The following is a 23048-nucleotide window of genomic DNA, read 5'->3' as shown; positions in this document are numbered from 1 at the left end:
TCACATGTGTCTTGACTTTCCTGGTTCTGCTGCCATACCTTGGTTCAGACCATGATCCCTTTACTACTAGAGTACTAGATCATTTCTTCCAAATGATCTCTTGGTATCTAAGCTTCCCTCTTCTGTGCTTTTACATGAAGCACTATCAGACTAACTTTCGTAACACAGTGCTCTGTTTCCACCACTGCTTAAAAGTCTATCAGAGGGTCTCTCCTGCTGTCCAGAGAAAAATCCAGCCTGCCATTCTGGACTGTTTGTAACCTCAACTCAACATATTTATCTAGTCTTAAATCCCACAATACTCTTATGTCTGTGGCTTTGCTTATGCATCTCTCACTGACTACTTTCACTGACTAAAGCACTTAACCCTAATTTTCATATATCAGGATAGAAACCATTCTTCAATGCATGCCCTGCTCAACGCTAACCCTCCCCCAACATTCCGTGCATACTGCTTGGTACTGCATATATTTGAGTACACGACTATATCCATCAGGGTAAGTAACATTAGCTGTTTACAATTATTTACAATAGCTAAATATGGAAACAGCCCAAATGTCCATTGATGAATGAATGGATAAAGAAAATGTGGTATACACACACACACAAACACACACCACTGGAATATTAGCCATACAAAAGAATGGAATTTTGCCATTTGCAATGACATGGATGGAACTAGAGAGGTCTGCTTAATGAAATAAGTTAATAAGAGGAAAGACAAATATCATATGACTTTATTCATATGACTCTTAACTATAGAGAACAAACTGAGGGTTACCAGAGTGGAGGTGGGTGAGGGGATGGGTTAAATAGGTAGCAGGGATTAAAGAGGGCACTTGTGATGAGCACCAGGTGTTCTACGTAAGTGTTGAATCACTAAATTGTACACCTGAAACTAATATTACACTGTATGTTAACTAACTGGAATTTAAATAAAAACTTTAAAAAATTAGCTGCTTAAAGTATCTTACAATAATACAATATTGTTTCCTGTGCAGAGTTTTGCTTATTTTACACACTTATAATTTGTTTGATTATACAAATATTTTGTAATAATATTATTATTTAGGGGATCCCTGGGTGGCTCAGTGGTTTGGCGCTGCCTCTGGCCCAGAGCATGATCTTGGAGTCCCGGGATCAGGTCCCACATCGGGCTCCCTGCATGGAGCCTGCTTCTCCCTCTGCCTGTGTCTCTGCCTCTCTCTCTCTCTGTGTCTCTCATGAATAAATAAATAAAATCTCTTTACAAAAAATATTATTATTTAACACTTATTAACTACTATGTTTTAGGTCCTGTTTAAATTCTTTACATGCTCTATGTCATTCTGTCTTCTCAAGAACTCTCTTGAAGTAGGTGTTGCCATTACCCCTATTAAGGGATGACGAGTAATTTGCCCAAGATTATGCAACTAATAAGCTGTTTTCAACTGATACTCTTAATGAATATACTGTGCTGGCTCTAATGCTAAGGTGTTTTACAATCTATAAAGCATGTTTACTTATACAATTTTCATTTCAGATGTGGAAATTTAGGCTTAGTGGCAGGCCCAAAGTTATCCAGTGAGTTAGAGTGAAGATTTGAGCACTAGAGGCCATTCCTCCTTCATGCTGCAAGGAGTCATAGCAATATAGTCCCACAATACAAACAAAGGTAGCCAGGTGCCAAAAACTGGAAGCATAGATGAGGAGCTTTTCAAGATCAGTGTGTAAAACTGATGCATTCCTGGTGCCAACTGGCCATGTTCCGACATGATCTAAGTAAAAAAATGGGGGAGTCATACCCACTGAGGTTGCCTCTCTCATACTCCTGCCATATTCAAACTCATGTTGGTTTGGAGAGGAATATTTATTTGTTCCTCAGTTTCTGGGAAACTCTGTCTTAGTTTAATAAGGCAAAAATTTGGGTGAAGGTAATTTACCTTGGAGATGTTCTAGGAAGCAGGAGTAAATGAATTGTGGGAGTGGGACAGGTAAGGAGATAGCAATAAAATGTGTTATCAAGATGGTTGCTGGATATAATGGATCCATTATACCTGGATCATTAAGAAATATAGAGAATTGCCCTCCAGAATTGCCCAACCCCAAAACAGAGGACTAGAGCATTTAGCTACTGCCCTTGTCCCAACTGGTTGAGAATGCCCTGGAGACATTAACTTCTCCCCCTTCTAGACTGCCTTTGAAAGTAGGTCCAGCAAGTTCTGTATCTTTGGAGGAGATGCTGAGGCAGAAAGATAAATCACACAGTGCACACCTGAAGTGAGCCAATAACAGCCTGAGTCTGAACTTGCAATTACTGTCCACCAAAACTGTGATTGTAATCAGAAGTAGGCTGAGGGGATGCAACACAGGGCACCAGAGACCTCTCTTATACCAACTAAATTTTTACCAACTGAAGAACTTCTAAATCCCTACAAGTGACCTGCAGATTTACTTCTTTGAATCGTAACTGTTTGGCACATCCTTAAAAATCCTAGGGGCACTTAGGTGGCACAGTCAGTTAAGCATCTGACCTTCGTTCAGATCATGATCTCAGGGTCCTGGAATTGAGCCCCACATCATGGTCAATGGGAACTCTGTTTCTTCTTCTCCCACTGCCTCTCCCCTCACTTGTATGCTTTCTCTCTCTCAAATAAAATAAAATAATAAAATAAAATAATAAATAAATAAAATCTTTTTAAAAATCCTAAATGACCAAAGTGTATATCTAATCATAACAGCATACCTTCAATAACATAGATCCTAATCTTAAAGACTTCTGACTTAAAAGCTATGACCAATATAGCCTATACCCAGATAGCTCAGAACTCAAGTTCCAGTTTACATATATTAAGTTTACATTTATATTTTATGATAAATGCCTGAGTTTACTACGGAAAGACGATGGTTTAAAGATACAAATTTATAATATAGGAAGCAAAAATAAACTTATCAAGACACTTTGAAAAGATTTCAATTAACATAGATTTTTTTCCTTCTGAATATAGTTGAGTAGTAGTAATAATAAAAAATACAGTATAAGTTTTATTTTTTACTTATTTTATTTTCTAAAAAGATTTTTATTTACTTATTCATGGGAGACACAGAGAGAGAGAGACAGAGACATAGGCAGAGGGAGAAGCAGGCTCCATGCAGGGAGCTCCAGGATCACACCTTGAGCCAAAGGCCAATGCTTAACCACTGAGCCACACAGGCATCCCAAGAGTATGAGTTTTAGAATCAAACCAATTGAATAAGTGGATGAACTTGAGCTGGTGTATCAGTCAGCTATTGCTGCAATAATGTTATGTAACCAATAACCCCAAAATTTCAGGGGCTTACGACAATAACCAAGTCTTTGGGCAGACTGTGATTCTGCTCTGCCAAGATTTGCTTGGATTGGCTTCAGGCTTTGAATTAGGTTCAGATCTACTTTATGTTTCTCCTTATTCTCTTCAGAATAGGAGCTGTGCAGGCATGTTCTTTTTATGGTGAACAGCGAAAGCACAACAAAGAAATCTTAATAATAATCCTTGACTCACATCACTTCTCCCCACATTATACTTGGTCAAAGTACGCTGCATGACTAACATCAACATCAATAATAAGATGAGGAAATAGACTCTGCCCATTCTTGTGGGAGGTAATGAAAAGTCACATGGTGGAGGGAAGTAGTACAAAATAGGAATGTCAATCCAATCTAACTGATCTATAAAGTAGGGATAATGATATTTACCTTAGCATGTGTTAGAAAGATTAAATGTAGGTAAGTCATGTGAAGTGGATATTAGAGTTCTGGCACACAGTTATTGATTATCAAATATTAATTTCCTCTTTTTTATCCCCTTCCCTACTCATTAGGGGAAAGGTGGAAGGAAGCAATGCTTCCTTCAATTAAGTAGAAAAATAATCAATCTTGTTAGGCAAAGTGAAGAAAAAAACACTTTTATTAACTAATTTTATTTCATCCTTAAATTTTTAATGTTTATTTCCTACACATTTCTTCCTACTTTACTGCAAAATAACCATCCAAATCAGGGAAATAACATTGACACACTGCTACTGCCTAATTCTCAGACCTTGTTCAAGTTTTCCAAAGATTTGTCTGAAGAATCTAGTTCAGAATCATGTAATGCAGGGGTGCCTGGCTAGCTCAGTCAGTGAAGCATGTGACTCTTGATCTCAGAGTTGTGGATTCAAGCCCCACATTAGCTGTAGAGAGTACTTAGAAAAATAAAATTAAAAAAAAGGAAAGGAAAGGAAAAGAATCATGCATTTAATTGTCTAACACATTAGTATGCTTTAATCTGAAATTTTCTTAGTCTTTAATCGACTTTCACAACTATGTTAGTTTTATGCATGGTATAACAATTGCTACAAATTTAGTTTAAAACAACACACATTTATAATTTAAAAGTTCCTGTGGATCAGGGGTCCAGGCCTGGCTTAGCTGGGTTCTATGCTTCAGGGTCTCACCAGGCTGAACTGTATTTGTCAGTCAATGCTGTGATCTCATCAGAGGCTACAGTGGGTAAATATCTGCTTCCAAGCTCCCTCAGGTTGTTAGCAGAATTCATTTTCTTGCTGCTTCAGGACTAAGGCTTTAATTTCTTGCTGGAAGCCACCTTGAAGTCCACAATTCCCTACCATGTGAGCTTCTTCAACACAGCCACTTATTGCATGGCAGCTTACATCAAGGATAGTGAGAATGTCTCTGGGGCCTCTGCTAATAAGATGGAGTCTTATATACATCATATATAATTATGGAGTGACATCCCATCACCTCTGCCATATTGTATTGGTTAAAAGCAAGTCACAAGTTCTACTCAAACTGAAGGGGAGAATATTACACAAAGGTGTGAACACCAACAGACAGGGATCTTTGTATGTGTGGGTGGTCACCTTAGGTTCAATCCACCAAAGTGACCTTGACACTTTTGAACTTTTGAAAATTACTTTGTAGAATATTCCTCATTTTGGGTTTTTATAAGATGTTCTTCAATTTGGATTTGTTTAATGTTTCCTTATATTCCATCATGACTAGGTAAGAATATTTTTCTAGAATATCTCAGAGATGTCGAATAGTTCAACATCTCTATTTACATTGCATAGCATCTCATGTTCAATAGTTCAACATCTCTATTTACATTGCATGGCATCTCATGATTTCAATTTGCCCTATTATTGATATTCACATTGATAATTTGAATTAAGTGATATCTGCCATGGCATCTTCACTATAAAGTTTCTCTTTTCCCTTATGTAATTAGTAAGAGTTTTGTGAAAAGATACTTTAAAACTATGTAACTATCCCCTTCCTCATCTTACTTTCAATCAATTTAGTTATTTATTTAATAACTAAATTTAAAATTTTAGTTACTTATTTTATCAGTATGGACTTATGGTTTACTGTTTGATTCAATGTGCTATAAATAATTACTAAAACTACTTATTTTGGTGCCCATTTGTCTGAGATTTACTCAATGGAAGTGCCTTCAGGTTGCCTTGTGTGTTCTTTCAACATGACACCATAATTCTTTGAATATTTCTTTACTTTTTGACACAATAAGATATCCAGGCTCATGCACTTTCCGTGTCCAACTGGTGAGATCAGCCATTACTCCAAGAAGCTCTTTACCAGTGCGTATTCAAATTACTGTCTGGGGTCACTTGCTCTCAGCCTGAAGAACTTCCTTTAGTATTCCTTGTAAAATCGGTCTGCTGGAAACAAATTCTCTCAGTTTTTGTTTATTTGGGAGTCTTTATTTTGCCTTCATTTTTGAAAGATAGCATTGCTGGTTATAGAATTCTTGCTTGAACTTTTTTTTTTTTAATCTTTGAGTACTTTAAATACTTTAGCCCACTACTTTCTAGCCTTCATTGTTTCTATTGAAAAGTCAGTTTATAATCTTATCAAGGTTCCCTATAACTATCTCCCTTATCTTGCTGCTTTTAAGATTTCTCCTTGTCTATGACTTTCATCATTTTTACTATGCTGTATCTGTGGTTTTGAGTTTATCCTATTCAGAGACTGTTGAGCTTACTGAATATGTAGGCTATTGTTTTTCAATATATTTGAGATGTTTTCAGCCATTATTTCTTTGAATATTTTTTTTCTTATTCTCCCCTCCTTCTGATACTTCCATTACTTGTATGTTGGTGTATCTAATGATGTCTCATATCTCTGAAGCTCTGTTCATTTTTCTTCCTTCTTTTCTTTCTCTGTTCTTCAGCTTGTATGATCCCTATCAATCTATCTTTGAATTCACTAATTCTTTTGCTAATTCAAATCTGTTGACACCCTCTACTGAATAATTTTATTTCATTTATTGTACTTTTCAACTTCAGAATTTCCACTTAGTTCATTTTTATGATTCCTCTTTATTAATATTTCCTATCTGATGTGACATTGTCATCATACCTTCCTTTGCTTCTTTAGTCATTCTTTAGTTCTGTGGATATATATGTGTGTGTGTGTATATATATATATGTGTGTGTGTGTATATATATATATATATAGGCTACTTTGAAATAGTCTTCTATTAATATTTATAAAAATAATTTTAAAATATTAATGTTTTTTTATTAATTTGACATCTGGTTGTTCTCACAGGTAGTTTATGATGACTGCTTTTACCCCCCAATGTATGAGTTATATTCTCTTATTTTTTTGAATGCCTCATAATTTTTTATTGGAAATTGAACATTTTTGATAATATATTGCAGCTCTGGGTACTGCTACCCTCTCTTCCACAGCGAGATTATTTCATTATTTGTTTACTGACAGGCTGGATTATTTTAGTGAAGTCTATTTTTCTCCCACATTGTTACACTGCTGATGTTGTTCCTCAAGGAGGCACAACTTTGGGAATGCTTATAGTCACTTTCTCTCTCAGACCACACTCAGCTCTTAAACTCCACTAATTGCAGGCTGATTGCTCCATTGTTTTCAATAATGCCATAAGGAATTAATTTCTGTACAAACAAATTTAATCAAATCGTGGCTCTTTTGAAGGAATAGCTTTTGACGTGTTTAATATTTGTTCCAACCCTAGGAAAGTTTCTCTCAGCTGTCTTATTTTCCTTTCTATCCTGCAAACTAATCAGCCTCAGTCTTGGCTATATCTTCATTAGATTCATAAATCAAATTTCTTCCCAACTGCTTTTTACTACACATCTACTATATTTGAGAGCATCCTTAGGCTTAAATTTTTCCACTCTCTGTTGCAAATGAAGACAATTACTTTGGGAAGAGATAAGAAGATATGTGGCTCATGGCCTGACCTCTTCTCTAAGACAAACTCTGAGTCAGTGCTCAGGGTCCTCTTAACTTGCTTTTTCTGGTAGGAAACTAACATGTCAGGAGCTACGGGAATGGTTATCAGGACCCTAGTTCTTCTAGCATGCTACTTCCAAGGTAGAGCCTCTGTACTACAAGCCAGGATTGGGCAGAAGGGATCCTCTACTTCTTGCTCACTCACTCAGTAATTAATCTGGGCAACAGGCAGTTGGGGGCAGGGTGAGAAATGCTAGGGTCAGGAAGACCCTGCTAGTCCCAGGAAGAAAGCCCTCTAACTGGGAGATAGGAGAGTGAGGGTGGGGAATGCTAGGGTCAGGAAGACCCTGCTAGTCCCAGGAAGAAAGCCCTCTAACTGGGAGATAGGAGAGTGAGGGTGGGGAATCTGCCTCCCTGGTTTGGGATGGTAGAAAGGAAGTGGTTCAAATACCACAGACTTGCCTTTCAAACCTAGTTGTTTTTCTTTTTCTAACCTAGATTTTCTTGAGTGGATTTTTTTTTCTTTTTTTTTTTTTTTTGGATTTTTTTTTCATTTGCCATTTGCCTTAGGATCATTTCCAAAAGTTTTGCATGATTTGTTTTTGTTTGTTGTTTGTAATTTTGATCAGTTTTTTTAAAAGATTTTTTAATTTGTTCATCTGAGAGAGAAACAGGAAAGAGAGAAACAGAGGGAGCACAAGCAGGGGGAGAGGCAAAGGGAGAGGGAGAATCAGACTCCCCACTGAGCTGGGAGCCCAGTGTGAGGCTCAATTGCAGGACCTGGAGATCACAACCTCAGCCGAAGGCAAATGATTAACTATCCAAGTCACCCAAATGTCCCAGTTTTGACCAGTTTTTTAAAATAATTTTGACCAGTTTCACTGCAGAGCAAGTCAGAAGAACTCATGTCATGCCAGCAAGTAATCAGACAGCGTTTTAAAATTTTAAACTAAATTCTAATTTAACTGTCATTTTTGCGTCGGCATGACCCCAGCCAATATACATGTCAGAATTTCTACATATCAGAGTTATTTACATCATCCATTAACTACAACTTTTCCCAGACCTTTGCATTGTCTTTTCTGTCTAGAACTCCTTTTCTTCAGACATTTGCAAGGTTTACTCCCTCTCTCCCTTCAAATGATTACTCCAGAATCATATTTTTAGCAAGGCTTTCTTTCACCATCCTGTTTAACATTAAATTCTCCTCCCCCAAACTGGCACACTTATCTCTTTTGCATTTTTTTCTTTTTTGGTCAGAGACTTATTTTTATTAATTATTATTATTATTATTATTATTAGAGAGGAAGGGATGGAAAGAAAGAGGAAGAAAGGACTGGAGGGAGAGGGAGAAAGAGAATCTCAAGTAGGTTCCACACCCAGGGTGGAGCCTAATACAGGACTTGATCTCACAACCCTGAGAACAGGACCTGAGCAGAAATCAAGAGTTGGATACTTAACTGAGTGAGACACCCAGGCACCCCCAGAGATTTTATTTTTAACTCTGTTTTGTTCACTGCTGAATCCTTAGCACCTTAAAGTGTCCTGCACATAGTAGGTGCTAAAAAAAGAAAGTTGTTAAAATAATATTCTTAACATCTACATGTATTAATTACTTAATGCAGATCAATGATTGGAAATTGTGATAATAACTGATAGCTAATAATAAGACTTCCTACTCTTCAGACACAGAAACTGAGGTACAGAGAATGAATACAATGAGGCTATGGTAAAGGCAGGATTTGAACCCATGCCACCTGACTATTGGATTAAACTTCTTTTCAGTCTCATTCTCCTCACTCCCAGAAACTGGTTTATTTTCCAAAACGCTAACTCAACTAATTCCAGTTAACATGTTAAAAAGACATTGATTGATACTAGTTAGGATTAAGATCCTATAATACTCACATTTTAATAATGAAATATTTTTTAAAAATCAAATAGTTTTAGGGGTTTTTGGGGTAATATTTCCAACAAAAGCTAGACAGAATTATTTCTTCAAAAAAAGAAATTTGATTGGTGCTTCTCAAACAAGAAATGGCATATCTGTCCTGTTTATGAGTATCCAGGAAAATACATAAATCAAATGAGGTATAACAGCTATGAAATGTATAGTTGGTATACATTCTTGGTTTCTAGAAACAATGTTAATGCAGTTGAGTGTTATATCAACCAGTCTCAATATAAATGATCAAAAACCCAATATGAAAAGCATCCCCATAAAGCTAAATTGGAATAGAAACTTAAAAAAATATATTAAAATCAATATTCTCATACTAAGCAAAATGGAGAAATATTTTTCATATTACTGTCCTACTTAACAGAAATAAAAATTGTAAGATCATACCATAAACTAAATAATAAATATTACCAATGGGTATTTATTGATAGTGCAATTCTGGGTGATTTAAATATGTTTCTATATTTTCTATATACCCAAAATAAATGTACCCTTTTTGGAATCAGCAAAAAAAAAAGTGGTTAAATGTTAGAAAACACTAAAGAAGCTTGTGTTCATAGAGAGAAGCTTTAATTGCTAGACATGTAACTGAATCTATTTTTCTCCATGCTGTGTTTTTCTATGTACAAGAGATGAGGATGTTTCTACACAGGTAAATACTTTAACAATTTATAGAGTCATTCTATAAAGGTATAGTTAAGATCTACCATTTCTGAAACATACTATATAAATAATACAAATGAATGATTATACTTTATCTTCTTAAAAATTTTATTTTATTCAAATTCAATTAATTAACATATAGTGTATTATTAATTTCAGAGGTAGAGTTCAGTGATTCATCAGTTGCGTATAACACCTAATGTTTAAAACATCACAGGCGGGATCCCTGGGTGGCGCAGCGGTTTGGCGCCTGCCTTTGGCCCAGGGCACGATCCTGGAGACCCGGGATCGAATCCCACATCAGGCTCCCGGTGCATGGAGCCTGCTTCTCCCTCCGCCTGTGTCTCTGCCTCTCTCTCTCTCTCTCTGTGACTATCATAAATAAATAAAAAATTAAAAAAAAAATTAAAAAAAAAAAACATCACATGCCTTCCTTAATGCCCATCACCAGTTACCCCATCCCCCCACCCAACCCCCCTTCAGCAATCCTCAGTTTGTTTCCCAGAGTTAAGAGTCTCTTATGGTTTGTCTCCCTCTCTGATATCATCTTATTTTTTTATATAAAGACTTCTTATTATAAAGTATTAGCCTTTACTACCAGAAGAGGCAATAGAGTAAATATTAAGAACTCAGGCTCTGGGGCCACACAGCTCAGGTGCAAACTCCAGCTCTGTCATTTGTAGCTGTGGGACCGTGAACAAGCTACTCAAAGCTTCTGTGGTTGTCTCTTCATCCATAAAATGGAGGAAATACTAACACTTGTTTTATGGGGTTGTGGTAAGGATATATGTCAAGCACTTAGAACAATGCCCAGATATGTAAATATTTGCTATTATGATTATTACCAAATTGGCAGCCTCCTCAAGGTAGGAGAGCTATTTTATTTACTTCTCTGTAGTACTTACTATTATCCCTTGCATATATAAAAACATCAATAAATGATAATAGAATGAATGACAGGGCAGCCCCAGTGGTGCAGCGGTTTAGTGCCGCCTTCAGCCCAGGGAGTGATCCTGGAGACCCGGGATCGAGTCCCACATCCGGCTCCCTACATGGAGCCTGCTTCTGCCTCTGCATGTGTCTCTGCCTCTCTCTCTCTCTCTCTCTCTGTCTCTCTCTCTCTCTCTCAATAAATAAATAAAATCTTTAAAAAATTAGAATGACAGTTTAAATTAATCTGAGAACTGAAATTAAAATGCTTACTACATAGTCACTAAAACAAAAATTAGAAGGATTCATGGACTGTGAACTCTCTAGTGTGATTTCTCAATATTTCTCTTTGGTTCCCTACTAAGAGCTCAAGAGAAGAGGAACCCACTTCTAATTTTAACTGTAAACTCTATAAATTGTACTAGGTACACAAATAGGAAATTTAGAATGTTAGCAGGGACTCTATATGAAAGTAACAGAACCCCAATTCTAAGTAGTTCAAGTAAAAGAAGAAAAAGAGATGAGGTGGTTTATTTTGCCATAACACAGAAGTGTTGAAACTGGCCTTTGGGATGCATAGAATCAGATGGGTCAGTTTGTCTGCCCAGCTGTTTCTGAATGCATTCTCTTGGTATCTCTCCTCACTTTGCCTCTTATTCTATTTCTTTCTTCCATGTTGGCTTTATTCTCTCCTACCACAGGCAGTTTCTGTGTAGGAAAAGTGACATAGCTGCCAGCAGTCCTAAACGTACATCCTCAGATATTCTCTGAGGAAAGAAATCTTACCTAACATCTCCCATTATAAAATATGCCATGGAAAGCTTTCTTGAACCCTGTTTAGGTATTATGTCCATCCCTAAAGTGGAGGATTATATAAAACAGGCACTGGTCCCCCAATTCCAGGGTTTATTATTGTTATTTGCTTGTTTATTCAGACTGTTAGGATTATTTTAATGAATTCTTTATTCCTCCAGTGTTAAGCCTCTGATTTTATATCTCAGGGTATGCCTATAGTTACTTTTTCCATGGCCACACCCAGCTGTTAAAATCCACTAATGTCTAGAGGTGGAAAAGAAATGGTTTCCTCAAAACCATGTTGACAGAGAGCCCAGACAGGCTTTTCGAATGCCAAATATCAGGCAACTGTCTCAATTTGTATCTGCTATGTGAAATAATTTAAGGGACTGTATTAAATCATGGAATGCATTAATAAGGTAGGATATATCACTGAACTAAAAATATTACAAAGCAGGAGTATCTTGGCTCTCTTTGAGGGTTACATGCTGTATTAAGGCAATCAGCTAACCTCTCCCACTTCAAGTTCAATGATTACAGTTATGGTACCCTATCTAGAAAAGGACAAAGCCCAACAATATTTCCAAGATCACTTACTATCCCTAATTTTCTATTAAAGCAAAACATAAATTATTTTGCTATCAATGCAAAACATAGAAATTAGTGCCTTTAATCTCTCTCTGGTTCTTATGAGTCTTCCTAGATTAGCCTGAGGGAGAATGAGGAAGGTTTGGAATATTATGTGAAACATGGAAAGAACTTATGTACCAAAAGCTTTCTAAGCCACAGTGAAGGCCAGTTGAAACTGGATAGTTTAAATTGGAGGCAGCCTTTTCACTCTTTATTTAAATTCATGATATTAAAGGGATAGTGCCAATTAATGCAGTAATAATCCAATGTACATCCAAACTCTTTGCTCATATAATATTTAAATATATACTAGAGCTCTTTCCACATAAAGGCCTAAATAATGCCCCCATACCTTGAATATTCACACTATGCTGCCAGGTGATATATATTGCATAGATTCTGTTTATACTGAAAATATCCTGGCTACAGAAGCCACCTGTATATTAATCAGATAATAACTGATCCATTTCTTAGTTAGATGAAAAATTCTGTTCTATTCACAATTTAGTATTAACTAAACTCTTGACTTTAAAGTCTCTCAACAATTAAAATCTCAAACCTAAATGGAAAGCAATAAAAAATTTCATATTAAGATATTTTTCTTCTTTATGAAAGGTATCTTAAAATCTATAGCTTTTATTAAAGATGATGTCTTTGTTTTTTGGCACATACCCTTTGATCCAGCCTTTCCACTACCAGGAATAAACAAATTAGCATGGAATTAGAAAAAAAAAATCTAGTTATAAGTGGTCATTACAGTGTGGTTTGTAGCAGCAAAAGATTGGAAATAATCTAGATTTTCAGAGAAGATGGCAGAGTAAGAGGATCCTAGGCACACTTTGTCTCATGGATACAACTAGAAAACACTCATGTCCTTATAAATGACCCAGAGAATGACCCAAAGACAAAACAAATTCCACAACTAAAGGTAGATAAGAAGCCACATCGAAGAGGGTAGAAAGGACCCAGATGCACTCAGGAACTAAACAGATTTGCAGGACTGTCTGCAGGAGGGAGGGATGCTATGCGCATGGAGAAGGAAGAGAAACAGCCCTCCACACTGGAGAGCCCACAGAGGATGAATTCCCATTACATTTAGCTTTGAAAAACAGAGGAGCCAAATTTCATGGGTTTTTACAACCAGTGGGACTTGAAGCCTAGAATTTAAAAAAATCAGCAAGATCAGCCCTGGGAGAGCCAAGTGGGTAAGAGGAAATGGAGTCCTCACCCTTAAAAAAGACAGCACAACAAACAGCCCATGGAAATAGAGCATAGAAGCAGCAGTTTGAAAGGTGCCTGGAGCATATGGAAGGTAGAGTTATTTACTAATCTCAGAGAGACAGAAATTGCTGAGGAACTCCTCCAAGAAAAAGGAACTGGCAGGTGCCATTTCCCTTCCCCATCCCCTAACATAAACACACAGCCACCCCAGGACTCACTATCTAACTTAATAACACTGTTGCCATGCCCAACACCCTCTCCTCTGCCCCCAGTTTGTGCTTCAGCCAATCCACTCCTTTGACAGGCCATCTCAGCCCAGGCAGTACAGGACCCCTCCCACAGAGGACCTGGGCATGCAAAGCTTGCTATCATTGCTGTCTTACTGCCCCATCTCCCCATACTGTGCTTCCATGGATCTACCTTTCCAATACATTTTTCCCATACAAGGCAGTGCCATAGACCTAGCAGTGTGCAAGTATCCTCTACATTGGCCAGCACCACTCAAAGTGACTCCTGCCCCAGAAAGAAGGAAAGATAACCCACACACCAGTCAGATGGAGGCCCCAGCAGTAGGCTGGAAGTAGACAACTGTTAGGACTGCAAGCTCTGCCAACTAATGAAAGCTTCTCAGGGGATAACACAGGGAAAGCACCCTGCAGTTTGGTGCTACTGCATCTCTGGCAAACATCTGGTCTGACTCAACTCAAGCCCAAGGCATCCCTAGACTGGCTCACTAACACCATAGGAACCAAACATTGTCCATAATAGGCAAACAGAGCTACTGTAGACAACTGGACTGAAGGAAAAAGTAGCTCAGCTAAAACAGCAGGGCATGCACATTCACACGTAGGAGACATCCCTAAAGTGCCAGGTTCTGATGAATAGGGAACACTGCATGGCTGGGCACTATAGGACCTCTTCTTCATAAAGCTATTACTTTCAAGTACAGGAGTTGTAGCTACCTTTCCTAACACAGAAACAGTCCCAAAGAATTGGACAAACTAAGGAGACAGAGGAATATGTCCGAAATGAAAGAACAGGACAAAAATCATAGCAAGAGACCTAAGCAAGATGGAGATAAGCAATACAACAGATAGGGAATTTAAAATAATGATCATAAAGATCTCACTGGACTTGAGAAAAGAGTGGAGTATATCAGTGAAACTCTTAATAATGAGATAAAAAAAGAACCAGAGATGAAGAACATAAAAATTAAAAACATGCTAGATGAAATAGAGTAGGCCAGAAGCAGCAGCAGAACAAATCAGTGACCTCGAGGACAGAGTAATGCAAAATTATCAAGCTGAGCAGCTGAGAGAAAAGAAAATTATAGAAGATGAGAACAAAGAGTAATAATATTCACAGTATAGGGATCCCAGAAGGAAAAGAGAAAAAAAGGGGGCAGAAAATTTATTTAAAGAAATAATAGCTGAAAACTATTCCCTATTCCGGGGAAAGAAACAGAAATCTAGATCCAGGAAATACAGAAGTCCCTCCCAAAAATCAACCCAAGAAGGTCCACACCACAACACATTGTAATTTAGATGACAAAAAGTAGTGATAAAGATAAAATTTTAAAAGCAGCAAAAGCAGTTACATGGAAGAAAAACCCCATATGGCTATCAGCTGATTTTTCAACAGAAACTTTGCAAGCTAAAAGAAAGTAGCATGATATATTCAAAGTTCAGAAAAGGAAAAAAATCTGTAGCCAAGAACACTCTAGCTAGCAAGGCTATAATTCAGAAAAGAAGGAGAAATGAAAAGTTTCTAAAACAAACAGCAGTGAAAGGAATTCATGACCACTAAACCAACCCTACAAGAAACATTAAATGGGATTCTTTGAATGGGAAGGAAAGACTGTAAGGGAAAAGAGGAAGCACAAAAGCAGTAAAAATAAGTATATTTGTAAAAATCAGCTAAGGGACTCAAAAATGAAAAGAGTAAAGAACGGGTCCAAGCTTAAGTGATCATCAACCTAATACTGACTGCTATATTCAGGTGTCATATATAAACTGAATAGCAACCACAAATCAAAAACCAGTAATAGAGATGCAAAAAAATAAAGAGAAAGAAATCCAAGTTATCACTAAAGAACGATAACTAATCATGAGAGATCAAGAGAAGAAAGGAATGGAGAAGAATTACAAAAACAATTATAAAACAATTAACATGACAATAAATACATACCTATCAATAATTACTTTGAATGTAAATAGACTAAATGCTCCAATCAAAAGACAAAGGGTGATGAAATGGATAAAAAAAACAAGACCCAACTATATGCTGCCAACAAGAGATTCATTTCAGACCTAAAGACACATACAGATTGAAGTGAGCAGATGGAGAAGCATTTTTCATGCAATGGATATGAAAAGAAAGCTGGGTAACAATACTTACATCAGATGAGAAGACTTTAAAACAAAGATAGGAAATAATCTAAATGAACAGTAATAGCAAATTTAGAAAGAAAGTACGTCATATCCATGCACTAGAATATTATATAATCAATAAAAATGTGTTGTGAAAGAATATACAATAATATAAATATCCTTGGGGCACCTGGGTGGCTCAGTCAGTTAACTAACCATCTGCCTTCATTTGGCTCAGGTCATGATCTCAGAGTCCTCGGATTGAGCCCAACATCAGGCTTTTTGCTCAAAGGTGAGTCTGCTTCTACCTATCCCTCTCCCTCTGTGCTCCCTCTCTCTCTTTCTCTAATAAACAAATAAATTTAAAAACTTTATTTTTTTATTTTTTTAACGTTTTTTTTTATGATAGTCACACACAGAGAGAGAGAGAGGCAGAGACACAGGCAGAGGGAGAAGTAGGCTCCATGCACCGGGAGCCCGATGTGGGATTCGATTCCGGGTCTCCACGATCGCGCCCTGGGCCAAAGGCAGGTTCCAAACCGCTGCACTACCCAGGGATCCCCTTAAACTTTAAATAATATAAATATTCTTAGTAGGGCAGCCCGGGTGGCTCAGCAGTTTAGCACTGCCTTCAGCCCAGGGTGTGATCCTGGAAACCCAGGTTCGAGTCCCACGTCTGGCTCCCTGCATGGAGCCTGCTTCTCCCTCTGCCTGTGTCTCTGCCTCTCTCTCTCTCTCTCTGTTTCTCTCATGCATAAATAAAATATTTAAAAATAAATAAATAAATATTCTTATTTATTCTTATAAATAAATAATACTCTTATTATCTTAGTATATCATAAGGTTTGTTTTAAAAGATAATTATAAAATATTTAAATCCCATTATTTAAAATTCCATTATTTAAAACATTTTATATGTGTATATAAATGCAGGATGAAGAGTAAACATGATAGAAGCCAAAATACTAAGTTATCTGAGTCACTGTAGTAGATGGATTTTCTTTACTGAATCTTATCTGTGATTTCTAAATTTTCTATAATAAATACTACATTTATGTAAGAAAAAATAAAATTATTCACAATTGAGGTTTAAATATTTAAAACACTTGAACATTATTGAAGACTGTAAGGAAACAACTGCCATTAGCAGATTACTTGTTCTCCTTTGTAGTGATTTATCTGCAACTTTTCATACTATTTCACAGTTTTGTCCTGGAATTACCAAAATCCATGATCATATATGATCTGAACAAGAATTAACGGAAATCTTCAAAACAGAGTGCCTCCGTGGCTCAGTCGGTTAAGTGTCCAACTCTTGATTTTGGCTCAGATCATGATCTCAAGGTTGTGAGATCAAGCCCTGCGTTGGGTTACATGCTGGGCATGGAACCTACTTAAGATTCTCTCCTTCTCTCTCCCTCTGTCCCTTCCCCTACTCTCCAAAGAAAGAAAGAAAGAAAGCTCTTCAAACAGCTATGGGGGACACTGCTTTTGTGAACTAATGGTCAGCACTCTGGGGACAATGTGTTCTCATTCTTATCTTGGATTTTACTGCTGGGCTTAATAGGGCTGCGCTCCTGCCAGTATTCATTCATTGTTTGAATCAATGTTAAATGAATATTAAACTCCTAAAGTTCTGCCTTATTGCTGATAGCACCCTACAGAATTTGCTGTGAGATGTACATAAACTGTAACCTACCAAGATGAGACCCCAAAGCTGATTTGGGGGATATAATTAAGGACAACTGCCTTTGTGTCTTATCTTTTTTAGTATTTTATAACAAGATTTTAATAGGTCTTCCATTTTTATCTCATTTGCTATGATCCAACATGACTACAATAGGTTTGACAAACTGTAAAACTTCTAAAAGAATGGAGCAGTGCAGAACAACTACCATGATTTTAAAGTGGCATCCCTTTTGCCTAGTCCATTGCCTAATTGTATTTTAGCTGCAGACATAGTTTCTAACTTTAATTTATTTTTTATCGATGGGATATGCACAGGAGCCCTTATCTTCAGGCATGCCTCTGCCCTGTCACTTTAGTAATTTGAATCACCCACACAAGTTCAAGAAAAGTACTGCGAACATAAAAAGTCCTTATCCAAGTCCAGTGTATTTTGTTCACCTAGTTTACTGCCTTACCATCTGCCCTTCACTTCTGAAGGACTTGCAATAAAGCAGGAGCCAAACTAAAAGCAGATATCCCACTGCTATCTATTTAACTTTCATTAAGTGAGTTGGTGCAGTGCTCAGGCGCCTTCTCAAAACCAGCCCATCATCTAAGAGTATTTACATAAGACTCTTTGCATTATATTCCGACCTCTGCAACATTAGTATTAACTACTGACATCTGCCAAGTCTGACTGGTAAGTGCTTTACAGTATCAATTCATCCCAAGCAAAAAGCATTTCTGAGTGCTGCAGTGCTCTTGTTAATGCCAATAAGAAGTATCAAGGCTCATATGACACCTAGCAGAAATTAGTACCCACATTCAAAGAAAAGTCTTTGTTATTTCCCAGAGTATTATGTGGACTTTATTGAGATGACTGCATCTGACACCTGCTGTAATATAAAATGCAGCTATAATTAGCCAACTGATGCTCACTGCAGTTTAGGTCGAATCCCTTCTGTGGGAATTATGCTTTAAAATATTCAGAACTCCAAGTGGCTCTCATTACATTTAATTTTAACTTAGAATTAGGTGGTCTAGAAAAAAAATTTAGGATTGTAATAGCCCCCTGCTGAATGCCACACAGCAACGTGAAAACCCATAGGGTTTCCCCCCCCCTAAATAAAAAAAAAAAAAATGAGAACAGCAGACTACACTAGAGCCTTCAATTGAAGTCTGGCTTTGCTTAATTGTACTTTTTGCACTCATCAGTCTCTCCTCTTCAGAGCAAGCTACAAAAATTGCCTGAATAGCCAAAGAAAAGTTTCCCACAGTCACTGGCCACAGAAAAACACTATTGTCCTTCCTCACAGTTTGATGGACAACATTTCTATAAATGGGTAGCCAGGCTGTCAATGGTACCCTTGCTGAAAAGGCAAAAGAAGAGAACAGATTCTGCCAATATCTGACAAAGCATGTTAACACATAATCAGGCATTCACTAGTCAGGCAGCTGCCCCTGGGACCTTCATCACACAGGTGCCTTTAAGCCATTTCCTATTCACAGATAAAGGAAACAAGCAGGAGATACCTGGGAAAGGAGCAGTCTATTATGGCTTGCCAAAAGTCCATCTTCTAGGCTGTGTGTATAAAAGTAGAAAGAAGAAAAAGGAAACTGTGATTTCAATTGTAAAATTGTAAAACAGCAGAGCATTTACAAAACCTATCATTTAAGCTGTGGTGTTTTCCCCCTTTCCTTTTATCTTTATTTATTTTTTTTTTTAGGAGGGGTTAGATGTGTGTGTTTGTTTGTTTGTATGGCATAGACACTCATGTCTAGTAACAAAAGTCTATTTTCCTCAGTGTTTTGTCAAATGCATTTGTGCAAAACTCCCTTCGCATATAGGCTGAAATACTTACCTAGTCTAACTAAGTAACAAAGAATTTACTTTGCCATCTTGAGTGATTTTTTTTCTACACACACACACACACACACACACACACATACACACACAATCCATTTTAAGATATGTGATCAGTGATGCCAAAGTGGTAATGAGGTAGATGATTCTCCAGTAAAGCAGAAACTCTGGACTATCTCTTAAGGAGCCACCAAAATAAATACTTCAAGAGAAAGATTACCATTGTTCATTTCTTCATAACTGTATAGACTAAGAACACTAGTATCTCACTACACTGATCCAACCAGTTGGAGGAAGTATCAGACCTTAATACTCCATTAAGCCAAAAGCTCCAACAGCCTCTATACAGGACATTTTCAAATTAAAATTTAATAAGACAATTTCAAATTAAAATTTCATGACTACTACTTAAGGCTATCAAATATGAATTTCTATTTTAATTCTTCATTTTCATTTTATTTATTACCATACTCTCAGATCTCTTATACTCAATGTATAGTACAGATATGGGAAGAACCAGGAGTACAATTTTAAGATTAAATCCTAAAGGATTAAATCCTTAGGGACCTTAGATTGGCCAAATGTGGTCCTTGGGATAGTGTGAAGATCTGACACACTCATAACCACAACTTTTCCTCTAAAAAGCAAGGTACTATAAAACTACTGAGGGACAACAAAGTCAACACAGTGATGTAAACCAAATGCCATGACTTAAAGTACTGGTTTTTCAACAAACTTCCTGAATGCTACTTATTTTGTATAGCTTCATCTGAAAAATAGGAGTACACTCCTCACCACAGTTGGGGAATAGTCACTGATAAAAGTTTCTGCCTTGGGGGTAGGAAGAGAGACACCTGCTAACTGAAACAAATCCATCAAGGATCACAAACACATTAGAAATATAACATTGTATTCTCTGACCTAAAATTTATTTTACTTCTTATTTTTACTTATTTTTAGAATAAAAATAATATTATGAAGTAAATTTTAGTTCATAAATCATTAATAAATTAGGATTTATTAATTTTGTGATTTTTAAAAAGATTTTATTTATTTATTCATGAGAGACACAGAGAAAGAGGCAGAGACAGAGGCAGAAGAGAAGCAGGCTCCATGAAGGGAGCTCAATGCAGGACTCGATCCCAGGGCTCCATGATAATGCCCTGGGCTGAAGGCAGCGCTAAACCACTGAGCCACCCGGGCTGCCCTAATTTTGTAATTTTTACAAATATATGAAGACAGGAAATTTTCCTTAAATTTAACTCAATTCAATAATATTTAGTAATTACTTATATATAATCATTGCCATTACTGTTGCCATACCAATTATATGCTAGGTACTTTATATATGGTTCATCATTTAATGACAGCTCTGAGGTAGATACAATTATTATTGCCATTTTATTTATTAAAAAAAATGTTTTAAGTGAACTCTACCCAAACTTGGGGTTTAAATTTACAACCCAAGATCAAGAGTTGCATGCTTTACCAACTGAGCCAGCTAGGTGCCCCATTATTGCCATTTTATTGTTGGGTAAATTGAGGCTTAGAAGACAGAGTAGTTTAACCTTCTCTACTTCTTTATCAATTTGCAGACCTTGGATTCATGATCCATGCTTTTCCTGTGAAACCATGGTCCATGTTTTAATTACTAGGACAAAATGAATTTTTATTTTTTCATGATTTAAAAACACCATATGCTCTCTTATTAGGTAGCATATGTACATATTTACCTTCTATGGTATATGTGTGGGTTTCTTAATCATTGTAACATAAACTAAATCAACCTCTTATCTCCAGGCAGAAGAATCAAAACTTTTTTGGATAATTGAATTAAAGTTTATTTTTCTTAACTATTTCTAGGAAAAGCATCAGTGACCAAATTTATACTTTAACCAAAGACTACTTTAATCTCAAAGGCACAGTCTATCTCCCCAACCAGATTCAAACTCCTTGAGGTCTAAAAGGAACCCTGTCTTCAGCTTTCTCAAAAAATTTTTTGTAACAAAATATTAACTTCTTAGGAATTTCTTCTTCAGATGTATCCTTAAAACTCCTATAAATTTTTTTTTAAAAGAACTTTTATTTATTTATTTTTTAAAGATTTTATTTATTCATGAGAGACACAGAGAGAGACAGAGACATAGGCAGAGAGAGAATCAGGCTCCTCACTGGGAGCCAGATGTGGGACTCGATCCCAGGACTCCTCTGGGATCACGCCCTGAGCCCAAGGCAGATGGTCAACCACTGAGCCACCCAGTCGTCCTAAAACTCCTATAACTTAAAACACTCTTTTATTCTGGCTTTGGTTGAATCCATAGTTTCTTACTATTTCCCATCAGGTCAAATATAAATGTTTTAGCCTGGTGTTGTTTTAGCCTGGTGTTCAAGTTCACAGAAAACTAACCCTAATGTGTCACTTCAACTTTTAATTTCACCCTTTAGGGAGTTGAGCAAATTTCATCCCTGATTTTTCCTTGCTAATTCCCATTTCTGACTTCTTAGTTGCTGTGTCTCTTATTAGAAGTACATGCTTTCCTTCTTTCTGTTAACCTAAACCTAATACTTTGTGTCCATCTAATGGTATACTTTCTTCAAGGAAATTTTCTTAAGTTACTCAACACTGATCTTTCACTTAATTTCATCTACCTTTTTGATTTTATTATGTGGCCTATCACCATTCACTGGAATGATATGATAGTCTGCCTCATTCTTCAGTTGTTTCATGGAGCCTAGACCTATGTTTCCCACCAAATTATAGTCTCCTTGGGGGCAAAAGAAGACCATGAATCCATAAACAAATGAGAGAAGAAAACAGTTTACCCTATTGCTCCATATAACATTCTCTTATATTTTGTCCTTGAAGAAAGTTATCATCCATGGATATCCCTCTAGTTCTGCACTAGAAAACAAAGCAACACTCAAATCTGGCTTGAAGAGAGAATGAGTTAAAAGAGTTGCCATCTCTAATCTTTTCTAGGTGGATGTGGAACTCATTAGTGCACTAAATATCACGTTTAGGGAGAAGCTTTAATATTTTGTGCGATTTTCCATTTTATTTTTTCCTTCCAGTAATTGTGAAAGAATGCAGGTAGACCCCCTTCCTCAGCCAGGCTCTCTAAATGAGAATAATGTACAGCAAAGACCCCAGCCAACTACTGATGTACCTGTAACAGGAGCAAGAAACAAACTTGTTTCAAGCCCCTAATGTTTATTACTGGAGCATAGCCTATGCTCCCTGCTGAAATGGCTTACTTAGGTCAAATGGGATTCAGAATGTCAAGATATGAGAAGACTGAAAAATGGAATGACTAAATTAAAGCATCTTAAAATATAACCTATAAATATGTAAGATTAGGCACTTCATTTTTTAATCTGATGGACAAAGAATCAAGCTCAGTAGATCCTTCAAACATTTTATTGGGTTGTTTACAATTTCTTTTCTTTCTCCTTTGTGATATCTATCGTACTTTCAAACTCTGAACATTATTTTGAAATTTTATTTTATTAATTTTTAGATTTTATTTATTTATTCATGAGAGACACACAGAGAGAAGCAGAGACACAGGCAGAGAGAGAAGCAGGCTCCCTATGGGGAGCCCTGATGCAGGACTCAATCATAGAACCCTGGGATCACAACTTGAGCCAAAGGCAGACACTCATCCACTGAGCCACCCAGGCACACCTGAAATT

General features: G+C 36.8%; 1 long non-coding RNA gene across 3 annotated transcripts in view; it reads right to left on the bottom strand.

The window, feature by feature from the left end:
• LOC112935333 (uncharacterized) overlaps positions 1-23048 on the bottom strand; it is a 116805-nt gene that overhangs the window by 78406 nt on the left and 15351 nt on the right. For all 3 annotated transcript variants that reach the window (XR_012002141.1, XR_003238157.2, XR_003238156.2), the window contains exon 3: positions 19025-19073. This is a non-coding gene — a long non-coding RNA (uncharacterized lncRNA). The remainder of the gene's footprint in view (positions 1-19024; positions 19074-23048) is intronic.

This window comes from Vulpes vulpes, chromosome 6 (assembly GCF_048418805.1).
Source record: "Vulpes vulpes isolate BD-2025 chromosome 6, VulVul3, whole genome shotgun sequence".
In the NCBI taxonomy this organism is placed as follows: Eukaryota; Metazoa; Chordata; class Mammalia; order Carnivora; family Canidae; genus Vulpes; species Vulpes vulpes.
This window is presented reverse-complemented; position numbering and strand designations above follow the sequence as displayed.